Source organism: Mesitornis unicolor, unplaced genomic scaffold (assembly GCF_000695765.1).
Source record: "Mesitornis unicolor isolate BGI_N332 unplaced genomic scaffold, ASM69576v1 scaffold15419, whole genome shotgun sequence".
Lineage (NCBI taxonomy): Eukaryota > Metazoa > Chordata > Aves > Mesitornithiformes > Mesitornithidae > Mesitornis > Mesitornis unicolor.
In genome coordinates, this window is record NW_010208096.1 from 1 (window position 1) to 10,507 (window position 10,507).

Sequence of the window (10,507 nt, forward strand, 5' to 3'; positions counted from 1 at the left end):
TCCCTAACGTTCTGTGATTCTGTGATTTATCTGGAATGCAGATCTGGGCCCCAGAGCTTTGAAATTCAAAGGAGCTGGAGAAGGCACGCAAATCAAGAAGACAGCATTGGACAGGAGGACACGTACTGCACAGATACCTTTTGCCTGTTAATTGCCAGCTGCTCAGGCTTTGAGCATTTCTGACAATGTGCATATGCTGCATGACATACAGAATCAAGATGCACCATATGATTTCACTGGATGAATAACATATGAAAACCAAGAGTGATGCAAAACACAAGAAGAAGAGCAGTAAAATCAAAGAAACACAGCTGACACTTTTTGTTAGCACATCAGGAAGAAAGTGATTTATTTTCAAGAAAGGCAGTAGGACTGGGAGTGAAAGTGGCTTTCTCTCACAGAGGGAGAGGCAGGAATAGCCTGGGTCTCCCAAAGTAGGGTGATGAGTATGCAGCCAGCCTGATGCCTCCTTATGGTCAGGGTGGAATTCAGAGCACGTGTGGTTTGATTTTCTCTGAAAAAGCGATGATAAAAGCACTTTGAAGGATTTGGAGATGCATAGGACTTCACTTCAAGGTATCCCTCACAAGAAGAAGAGCAGTGGTCTTGGCCAGGATTCAGGGGAATTGGCTGTCAAGACTGTAGACTGGCCATTAATTCCCTGAAATACATGACACACTGGAGAGCTGAATATTCTCAGCCAGACTTCCCATTTTTTATACAGATGATGCCTCTAATGGTTTTAGACTCTAAGTGCACTTCCTCCAACATGATTTTATCACTCCCATTCAAGCATTTAGATATATATTTAAGAATGTAACACCCCCATATGGGAAAAAAGCACTCCTTGCCTTCTGAATAAAATGGGCAGCAAGGCACAAATAGAGCAAAACTATTCATCCAAAACAGCTAAAAGACCTGCACCCAAGTAAGGATCTGAACAAGGCACTCCAACTTTCCATTTCAGTGCTTTAACCACATACATTTAATTGTCCCAGTAAGAGAAAGATGACAAACAGAACAATAGGCATAGCACAAAGATGCTCCATATGGTATGGAAAACAGTGAGGATATTTTGAAGACATAGTAACAATTTTGGCATGTTCAGGTGAAAAGCACGTATTTCCACTCTAGGTAGCACTGCTTCCTACAGAGGTAACAAAAACGAGAGTGGATGTTTTAAGAAGACTAAGTTAAAGATTCCCTTCAAAATCATGATTCAGATAGAACGAGCCAGGCTTGAAGAGTGGTGAGAAAAATAAGAAGAAATAGCTTCCAGATAAAGTGAGGCAAAGATATATTTGTACTGCTGACTGAAATACTTCTGGAATAAGATGCTTATAGCTTGTACACAGGTTAGCTGTTCTAGAGCCCTCAAGCAAGCTTTGTTCTCTTTTGCATGAGGAGTATCAGCTTCTAAAGCACATGGGCAACATCTAGTGTTAGTTGAGGGACACTGCATGTTGCGGCATCTTCAAGAATGGTTAAACATCTGAAACTCTCATAAGCGATGACTATAAAAGAGTTTCTATGAAAACCACATCTCCTTATCTCAGGTCAAGTTGACATATCCCAGCGATCAGGCAGGCATTGCCACAAAAAGCACGCTTAAAGTATTTGCTTCCTTTTTCTCAATGCCTGAATGCTGTTAGTGGTCAGTTCTGTTTGTATCCTCTTTAGACTTAGTAATATATAAACAGGAGCCTTGGGAAAGCTGGTTAAAGGAACAGTATTAACTCAGAAGTGATGTGTTCTAGCCAGACAAGCTTGTTATCTACATGAGTAATGCTATGTTGGACTAGCTAAAATGAATAGCAAAGGTCCCACCATCATTTAACCTGCAAATCCTACAAACTCTGTATGGAGGCATGCAGGGTTTCTTCCTCCAATATCAGTCAATGGTGATGACCACAGCCCAAGAAGCCAGAACTACACTGGTCCTGCCAGAAAGGAGGAGAATTACTGCCCTGCTCAACAAGGCTGTTGCTCAGTAGGAATGGGTGGATGGCTTGATTAAGTAGCAGGAACGTAAGAAAGCAGGGCTGGCATAAAGTGTGCTCAGAGCTCCCAGCAGGGAACTAAGAGATCACAGAGGATGATGTGCATGCTTCAGACTGCTCCTTAGGATGATGGAGAGTGGGAGGACACTGTGTGGCAGAGAAGATCATTCCAAAGTCACCTGACACTGGCAGGCAGTGGTTAGCACGACTCAGGCCCTCCTGCTACCACAGGAGCCTTTACCTCATTTGGTGAGACACCAGTCAGCCCATTTTCTCCCCCTTTCCTCCCTTGTCATTTGTGACCCAGCTTGCCTGATGATTGTCTTACCTCCACAGGGTGACAGCAAGGCCCTAGGACCAGAAAATTTTTACAAACTTTCTGAAGAGGGTTAGCATCGGGCAGATCACAACCAAGCTGTGGCTGAAAGGGATATTTCTTTCACTGTGTGGGTCCAGTCTTCCCCAGGTTCTCCAGAACAATCAGCTGTCTAAGCTGGTGAGACTCCTTCCCTTGTCCTGTCTGGGGACCAAGTACTAAGACTTAGGAAGATATCTGGGACCCTGCAACTTTAATCCAGGCCTCAATACTAGACTAGAATCTGTTCTCTCAGCAGCACATTATACTTACAGTACTTGTTTGCTGAACTCCAATAATCTGGTCGGACCAAACACCATATTCACATCACAGCTCTGTACACAATGATCTTTACCTTGTCCTTTGTTTCCAAAAGAAAAATTGGTGGGGAGGGAGAAGGCAGGATGTGGTCAGCTGGTATCATTTCCCCCAGACACCAAAATGTGTTGTTACGGCCTGAGACTAACAGGTCCCAAAGTCCAAGATATACAGATACTTGCCTCCAGCAGGCACCCCCATATACTGCTCATGTGCTGCCTTCAGACCAGAACAGCAATTGCTTGCATGGCAAAACATAGCTGATGAGGTGCTGGGGAAAATCCCTCAGCTTTTTTGACAGGATCAGAACGCACCCCGTCCCTGGAGAGACTTATCCCCCTATCTGCTCTGAGAGACAGCTAGCAGCCACACTACCAGCAAGCCATAGATGTTTTTCAATCTATGGAGATCCTGAGATGCTGTCACCAGCTTCCTGTTTCACACTGCCTTGATGCAGGCCATTTGGCTCAGCGGAAGGTGCTGGGGGCTGCAGCTGCATCGGGAGGTCAGAGGAGCTAATAGCCTCAAGTGTTGTGCTAGCCATCTTTACAGGATCATCTGCAGTTTGTCCTTTCATGCTGGATTTCCAAAGATAGGGATACAGTTTTGCTTCTTGGTTTTAGCACCATGGACTTGGTTTCATAAAAGGAAGCTTTAAGGTGTGAGTTTGCTACATTTTGTGCCCTGGACTGTGCTTTTGCTGTGACACAAGTTGCCAACAAAACAAATTGCTTGTTTTTCTGTCATTCTGCTCAGAGAATGTCCTGTTCAGTAGGTATTGTAAGGGTATGTTTAAGGTAAGAGAACTACCTCACTACGATTATCAGATTGAGGACCTTTTCGGTGCAAAGGGGATAATAAATAAAAGGGGAAGTGATAAGCAAGAACACATAAAGACACAGGTCTAGTAGACAACAGATGAAAGAGATAATGCCAAGGATTAAAAGTCTCTAGTTCCTAATTGATGGATGACTGAAAGAAACACCCAGTCATAGCTTTGGAGATGGCCAGCTGGACTTTGTGACTGATATGAAAGGGGAAAAAAAGAGGAAAGCGAGGTTGAGATACTCGAGGGTGATCTGAGAGACTATGTAAAATTTACAAAGGACTGTTTAGTGGAAGGGGATTAGGGAGGAACAGGGCTGGGGGAATAGACAGAAGGCGGTATAAAAGAGGCTGGTTGCATGTAAAACATTGCTGGTCGGTATACTTGTTTGACCATGCTCTGCCTCATCACTGAAGTTGGTTCTACAGCACACTTACTCTGAATCAAATAAACATAACTCATGCAACAAGAACTGCAGTCTCCAAATTTCAAGCATGAAGAAATTTCAAAACAAATATAGGTTTTAATGAAATGCAACTGTAGGAAATTCCAAGTCAGATCTTGAACACATTACCAGAGATCAGGCAGATAACAAATCAAGTAAAGAATTAGGTATTTGAAGAATATTCAGCTTATTATTAGCAGCCACCACTGAAATTTTTGAAAGTGTATTTTTGCCATTTTTTAGGCTGTAAACCAATCTCTGCACTGTAGTTCATCATTGATAATCAGCTTCCTGGGCAAACTACTCTGTGTTTGTTCACAGTGTTACAACTAAATGTTTCCTGGATTATCAGTTTCCATTTCTGCTATCTAGATGCTGAGCTGTTGAGACAGAGGTTGTCAGCTCTTCTGTAAAACTGCTTTATTTGCCTAATTTCCTTTCTAGCTATTGAATTCCTGGGCTAACCACAAGTGACTTTTCAGAGTTCTCAGCACAACTGATTTTCCTCAAATCTGAATTTTACCATGTAAAACAACTCCAGCATTATGGCTTTGCCTCCCAAGCAGATAATGGACAACTGCAACCACAACAAACAAACCTGTGAATTCGGCTCAATGGAGTACTTTTATTCTGTATAAACTCCCACACATCCAGGCAATTCAAGCATCAAGCTTGAAAAACTCTGAGCAAGCTTGAAGAGGCTCTCCTCCTAGCTCATGACCCTTCAGCGAAATATTAATGGCTCCAAAATATGAAGGCCACATTTGGTGATTTCTGGTCACAAAGACTTCCTATTTTCTTGTATCAGTGTAAATATGAAGAAACTTCACCAGAGAGACTCTGATCCTAAGTCATCCTCTAGAGAAAAAGTTCCTTTGCAAAGTGCTATTTCCATGATTATATCTAATGCCATAGGCACCACACATTTAATGAGCAATTTAAGCTAAGGAGGAAGTACACAACACTGCAAAAATAAATAGTGCTGTGTGGCATGTAAGAAGCTAACATTTCAGCGTCAGCCTAATAGGGGGAAAACAGTCTATGTACAGCCACATCTCACAGGAGCCTGGATACAGGTTGTCTACTTAGTAATATAAATGCACGAGTTCTTTTGAATGGGAAGGGTATTGCAAAGCAGCAGAGTGCTTGGAAATGTTAAAGCCCCAAGACAAATGGCTGTTTAATATGACCTGCCAAGTACAGAGGAGAAACTGCGGTACTTATGTTACACATCTTTTAACCTTTCATGACACGGTATGAGCCTGATATTCAAGATTCTTATTGCTTGTAGCACTTCTGCTCCAATGCCTTTAATAGCCTTTGTTTCTTTGATCCACCTAGGTGTGAGTTTATATCCTTGAAGCTATATTGGCAAATAACTACTCAGTATGTTACAAAAGTCCAGCACAAAACTTCATGTGTCTTCTGCACAGAAGTGAGGCCTGGCACCCACCATTAGAAAGTCTCACAAAATTGCCTTGCCCGCTATCAAACTCTGGGGCAGGCCAGTGAGTTCATGCTTTTTTGTAACATTCCACTATGTTCAAATCAGACATATGAAATGAATTTACTGGGATGTTTTCAAAAGCCATGTACCAGATGGACAATCACAATAACACAGGGTGTGACTCCATACAGCAGCACATCTGTTGCAATGCAACTTGAAAAGACAAGGGCTTATTTTCGTCTACTGCTAATCTGAACATAATCAAAGTACCTGATTTCTACCATTTCTTTAGTAGGGGCCATCCCCCTTCCACTGAACTACACACAAGAGTATAATCATAAGATTATAGTGAATAATCACTAAATTAATAAGAGGGGCTTTAAAAAATTCAAAGCTTTGGTTTCTAGAAGGTGGAAGAAAGAGATGAATATTCTGCAGGGTTTTTTTTGAAGTGTCCAGTGCAGCTTTGTTAAGAGCTCTGTTTGTCAAATACATCTCAGGAATGTTTACATCTTGAATCCAATGACTATCAAATACACAGTACAGAAATCACTGCAGGAAGGTGGCCTTCCAGCGACTGATCACAGCTATCACTGGCAGATGCTGGTAATCAGCTCTTAAGTCATGCCTAACCTTTGCTTAAGAAACATTTATGTATTCCATGCACCCTAAGCAGAGAGGAACTATCTCCCTTCAGGTAACTCCTCAGTGGGTGCTAGACTGCACCTCGAGGAGCTGTGGCTCCCAATCCCCTCTAGCAGAGAGCAAGCTGAAAACAGCTCCTTCCCAATATTTTAACTCCAGAGCTACCTGACAGCAAAAAGGCACTCACTCTGCTCCTTGTTTTGTGGGGACCCCAGAAGCAACTCCCACACTGGGCATCTCCATGTAGAAAGAAGGTCCCCTGACCTTCTGCTGGTACTGCCTAAAATTGCACAAACTAATTCACAGACAAGGTGGAGGGTGCAGAGAGGAGGAGTAGGGAGAACTGAGACAACACACTAATGGCAACATTTGCCAGGACATAAAGGCAAAACAGTGTTTCTTGTTCTCAGCTGCACAAACTTAGAGTGACTTGAAGGGAGGGTGTTAAAATAAACAAAATAAAAGAGATAATGCACAAAAGACTTGTAGTCATTTGATACAAGCATCAGGCGGAGAGCTGTGACAGCGGAGTATTTGTCATCCTGGCTATTCAATTATTTATGCATCTACAGACAAATAATATTGAGACACATACAAATGACATTTTAAAATCCAAAGCTTTCACTTTTTTGCAGTGTAGGAGAGTTCTGTTTCCATCGGTTCTGTGAATTGAAGGATTAAGTGACTGGAGATACAAGTTGTATAATCTGATATAATTTATCCACAGTCAGAGTGCTTGTAGCGCGGAGTTTTTCTGAACTGTTTTGATGTCCAGTTCCCTGGACGCCAACAGGAAATAGCTGGTTGCCAGAGCACTGGAGAGTGTAGCTCTTGGATAAGGTATAGCTGAATGCTGCTGGACATATCCATATGGAAAGACACACACCTCAGAAAGATTCAAGGGACCAAAGGCAGGAGCCTCAAACCTCTGCATAGTCCATCGGTATCTTCAGAGGACCCTTCAGAGAATAAATGCCAGACAGCTGTTACTACCCTGAAGCACAGGAAACACCAAGCAACACTGTGTGCTTCTCATTTTACTCCGTTTAATGCAGTCAAGCTGTGGCCTGCTTGCGGACAGGAGCGTTAATATATTGCGATAGAAACTTTTTCCAGCCTTTACTGATACATGCAGTCCTCTCAATGACAAACCTGCACCATAACAGGACTGTGATCTTGAAAGGTAAATTAAATTCAGTGTGAGACCTGACCTGAATAAACCTCATGTGCAGTCACTAGAGGTTACAGGATAGCAGTCTGGATGAAGCTGGGTAGAAGGGTAGAAAACAGTAATCGGTTTCACCACAGATTTAATATAACAAGGTCACATTTTTAAAACTAATTTTCACGGCTAAGATTTTATTTTCTGTGATGAAGGGTAAATGGCATGTTTTGTCCACATTTGCTAGACACCAAGCCACGGGAGTAACACATTTTCTAAAACATGTTCCTTGGTTATCTAAGTAAAAGATTTCAGCCTGATTTCTCCACAGACTGTGTCACAGTGTTTTAAATAGCTGATCAAAACCCTAACAGCCCACTGAACTATACCAGCTTGTTATCTAACTTATGGAGTAACTGCAGCTTCAACTCCACCAGGAAGAGAACAGACCAGCCACAGGGCTACCCTGGTGTTTGAACAGAGGGCTCTGCTCTTCTGGTGCCTGGCTCTTTTTTCCCCAGTGAAGAGCACCGTATTTTCCCCTGAAATCTTGTTGCAGAGGGTACAAAAGGAGCACAGAGTCAAAAAAAAAAGAAATAAAATGCTTATATTTCTTAATTTTTATTTATTTACCTGCCTTTTGTAACTCCTGTACTTTTTCACTCTAATCTGTTTAAGAAATATAATTTTGCTATATGAATGGTTAAAACCTGAACAAACCCCCTCTCTCCAAAGTTTCAGTGTAAAAAGAAATAAATGTGAATCATTGAGCAAGGTTTTTTGCATTACTCTGTGTTCTTTTTTGCTACTGCACCTTTACAATAACAAAACCACACAAGGTCCTTAAGGCACGCCAGAGGTCAGAGTGAGGTAGTCTGCACAGCTTATATATCCTCTCTCGCATTGTTAAAGTAATCACTTAGGAGAGATATGTACATTTTCAGACACAAGAAGAACAAAAATTATTTATTTCAGTAATTTCATTTTTCATATCCTTATCTGAAAGGGTTGAAAGTAAACCGGCACTGGATCAGCAGCCCACTGAGGGGCATTGACAGTTCACAGAAAAGCTGTGTCAGGTAAAAGCATGTTACTGCCTACAAAAGCACACTGAGTGAAGTCATGCCTCCTGCAATGCTCCAAAAGAAATCCCTGTTGCTAACCAAATATCATATCAGAAAATAAAGATTCAGTGCACTAAAAGCAACCAGCAGCAGACAGGAAAAGCTGTGAAATTGAAAGGAGGTAGCTGTTGGAAGATCAACGACGCTCAAAGTAAATGGTGTCTAACGCCTTTTCCATTTCATCAGCACATAGAAATAAAGTGCAAGTGCTGAGTATCTCAGGAAACAGGAATTTATGGCCAAGCCCTTTTCCCAAGCAGGATGTTTGCCTGCCTTTTTTTCCTAGCTATATGCATAAATGAGAAGTTTTCTAACAATTAAAAAGCATATATGTTGTAACACAATAGACCATTAGCCAAGCAACAAACATTCACAAGAATTCACAACACACTGCTGAACATCAGTGATAGTTACAACCTATATTATCCATCATTACAATTTAATCCAGGGGCTGTGTAGAATTATCAAACCAGTACATTTTGAAGTGGGTAGGTTTTTAACTTCTTCTAATAACTCAGCCTCCCAACAGAGAAACAGGAATCCTGATGACAAGGAACCCATGGCAAGAGTCCCAGTCATCTCAAAACAGATCTGTTCACAGAGAATGTTGGAGAGATGATTTATGAAAATCATTTAAGCAAGGAGGGTAAGAGCAAAATGCACAGGCTAATTAGTAAGTATAAAGGACAGAGAACGGAAAACAGAGACTGGGATGTGCAGATATAAGGAAAAATGCTTTGTTGTAGCATTTAGAGGACATGGAAGTGGCTAGCTCAGAAGATCACAGGAGATTTCAGCCCTTCCATTGAAGAAAGAAGTACCTGCATCTTCGCAGTGAGATTTCTGAATCAAGTCTGCTACTCATCACAAGCCTGAATGAATCTCAATTGCAAGGCAATGAAAGCTACCTCAGCTGCTTGGGAGTGACAGGCAGAGGAACAGTGAAGTCTTCCAGGCACATGATGGGACTGCTTGCTTTTCTGTGGCCCAGAGGAGGGTGGTACCTGAGCAGACCTTGCCCATTAGGACGGCTCCTTGGGCTGCTCCAATTCTGGCAAACTTTTCTTGCTCTGAAACAAGGGAGAAACAACTGGACGCAAGCCTAGTGCTCCCCAGTGATGACTGTAAACAGCTGGGTAGCATCTGTAACTGGAGTAAGGCTTTGCTCTCCATACAGAGAATCACAGAATATGAGGAGTTGGAAGGGACCTCGAAAGCTCATTCAGTCCAACCCCCCTGCCAGAGCAAGATCACCCAGACTGGGTCACACAGGAAAACCAGTCACAGTTTCAAGACTTGGGTGTCCCATGGCCAGTCAGCAACGAGTGGTCTGGAAGAAAAAGTGAGAGGTAGGAACCACTAGTTTAGTTCACAGGTATCAAGCCAAGCCCATGAGACCCTCAAAAATACCTTGAGGGAACTGTATTATTTTGCAGAAAGACTCCCAGGATGCAGCCTCTGCAGGCACACAATCCATCATAGTTTAAGGACATCTTTATTTCCCTGACACAGGCAAGCACTTGGAAACAAGCTACAAAATTACTTACCCCACTTGAACTGAATTATCCACAGTACTAATGTTATTTCTGAGTGGTTTATAATTACTCATGCCAACCTAAGAAAAATGTTGGTGGCTGTTCCATTTGACTCGGCTCCCTTCACAGAGGTGAAACTCAGGAGCAACCATGGAGGAGGGAACAAAGGGAAAAGTCAGCCTGGGGCTATTTTCCACAGCAGCCTTTGTCTCCTAATGGAGAAAAAATTGAAGCTCTGACTCAGCCCCTTCTCCCAGTGTTTCTGGAGCCCTTTGGACCTGTGCCACACCTCATCATGTGCTTCTGAATGACAGAGGACAGGGAGGACAAGCAATACCAATGCACAGATCATCCATCTGATCTGCTCCCCTCTGGTCATATTCAGGCTAAGGAATATAGCTCCAGATCCACCAGGTCCATGACAGTTTACACCAGTGAAAGACCAGCCAGAGAGAGAGACAGAGCAGAGCACATCACCAGCCTGGCTGCTGAGTAAAGCCAAGGAAGCCAGAATGCATTCGGGACCTGAGGTCCTGTATTATTCCCTGTAAGAATGAATATACAATGAGATGGCGCCATCTTCTGCTCCAGCCCAGATATATTTCCTTCCCCACAGCACTGCTGCCAACTACAATATTTAGCCTCTCTTT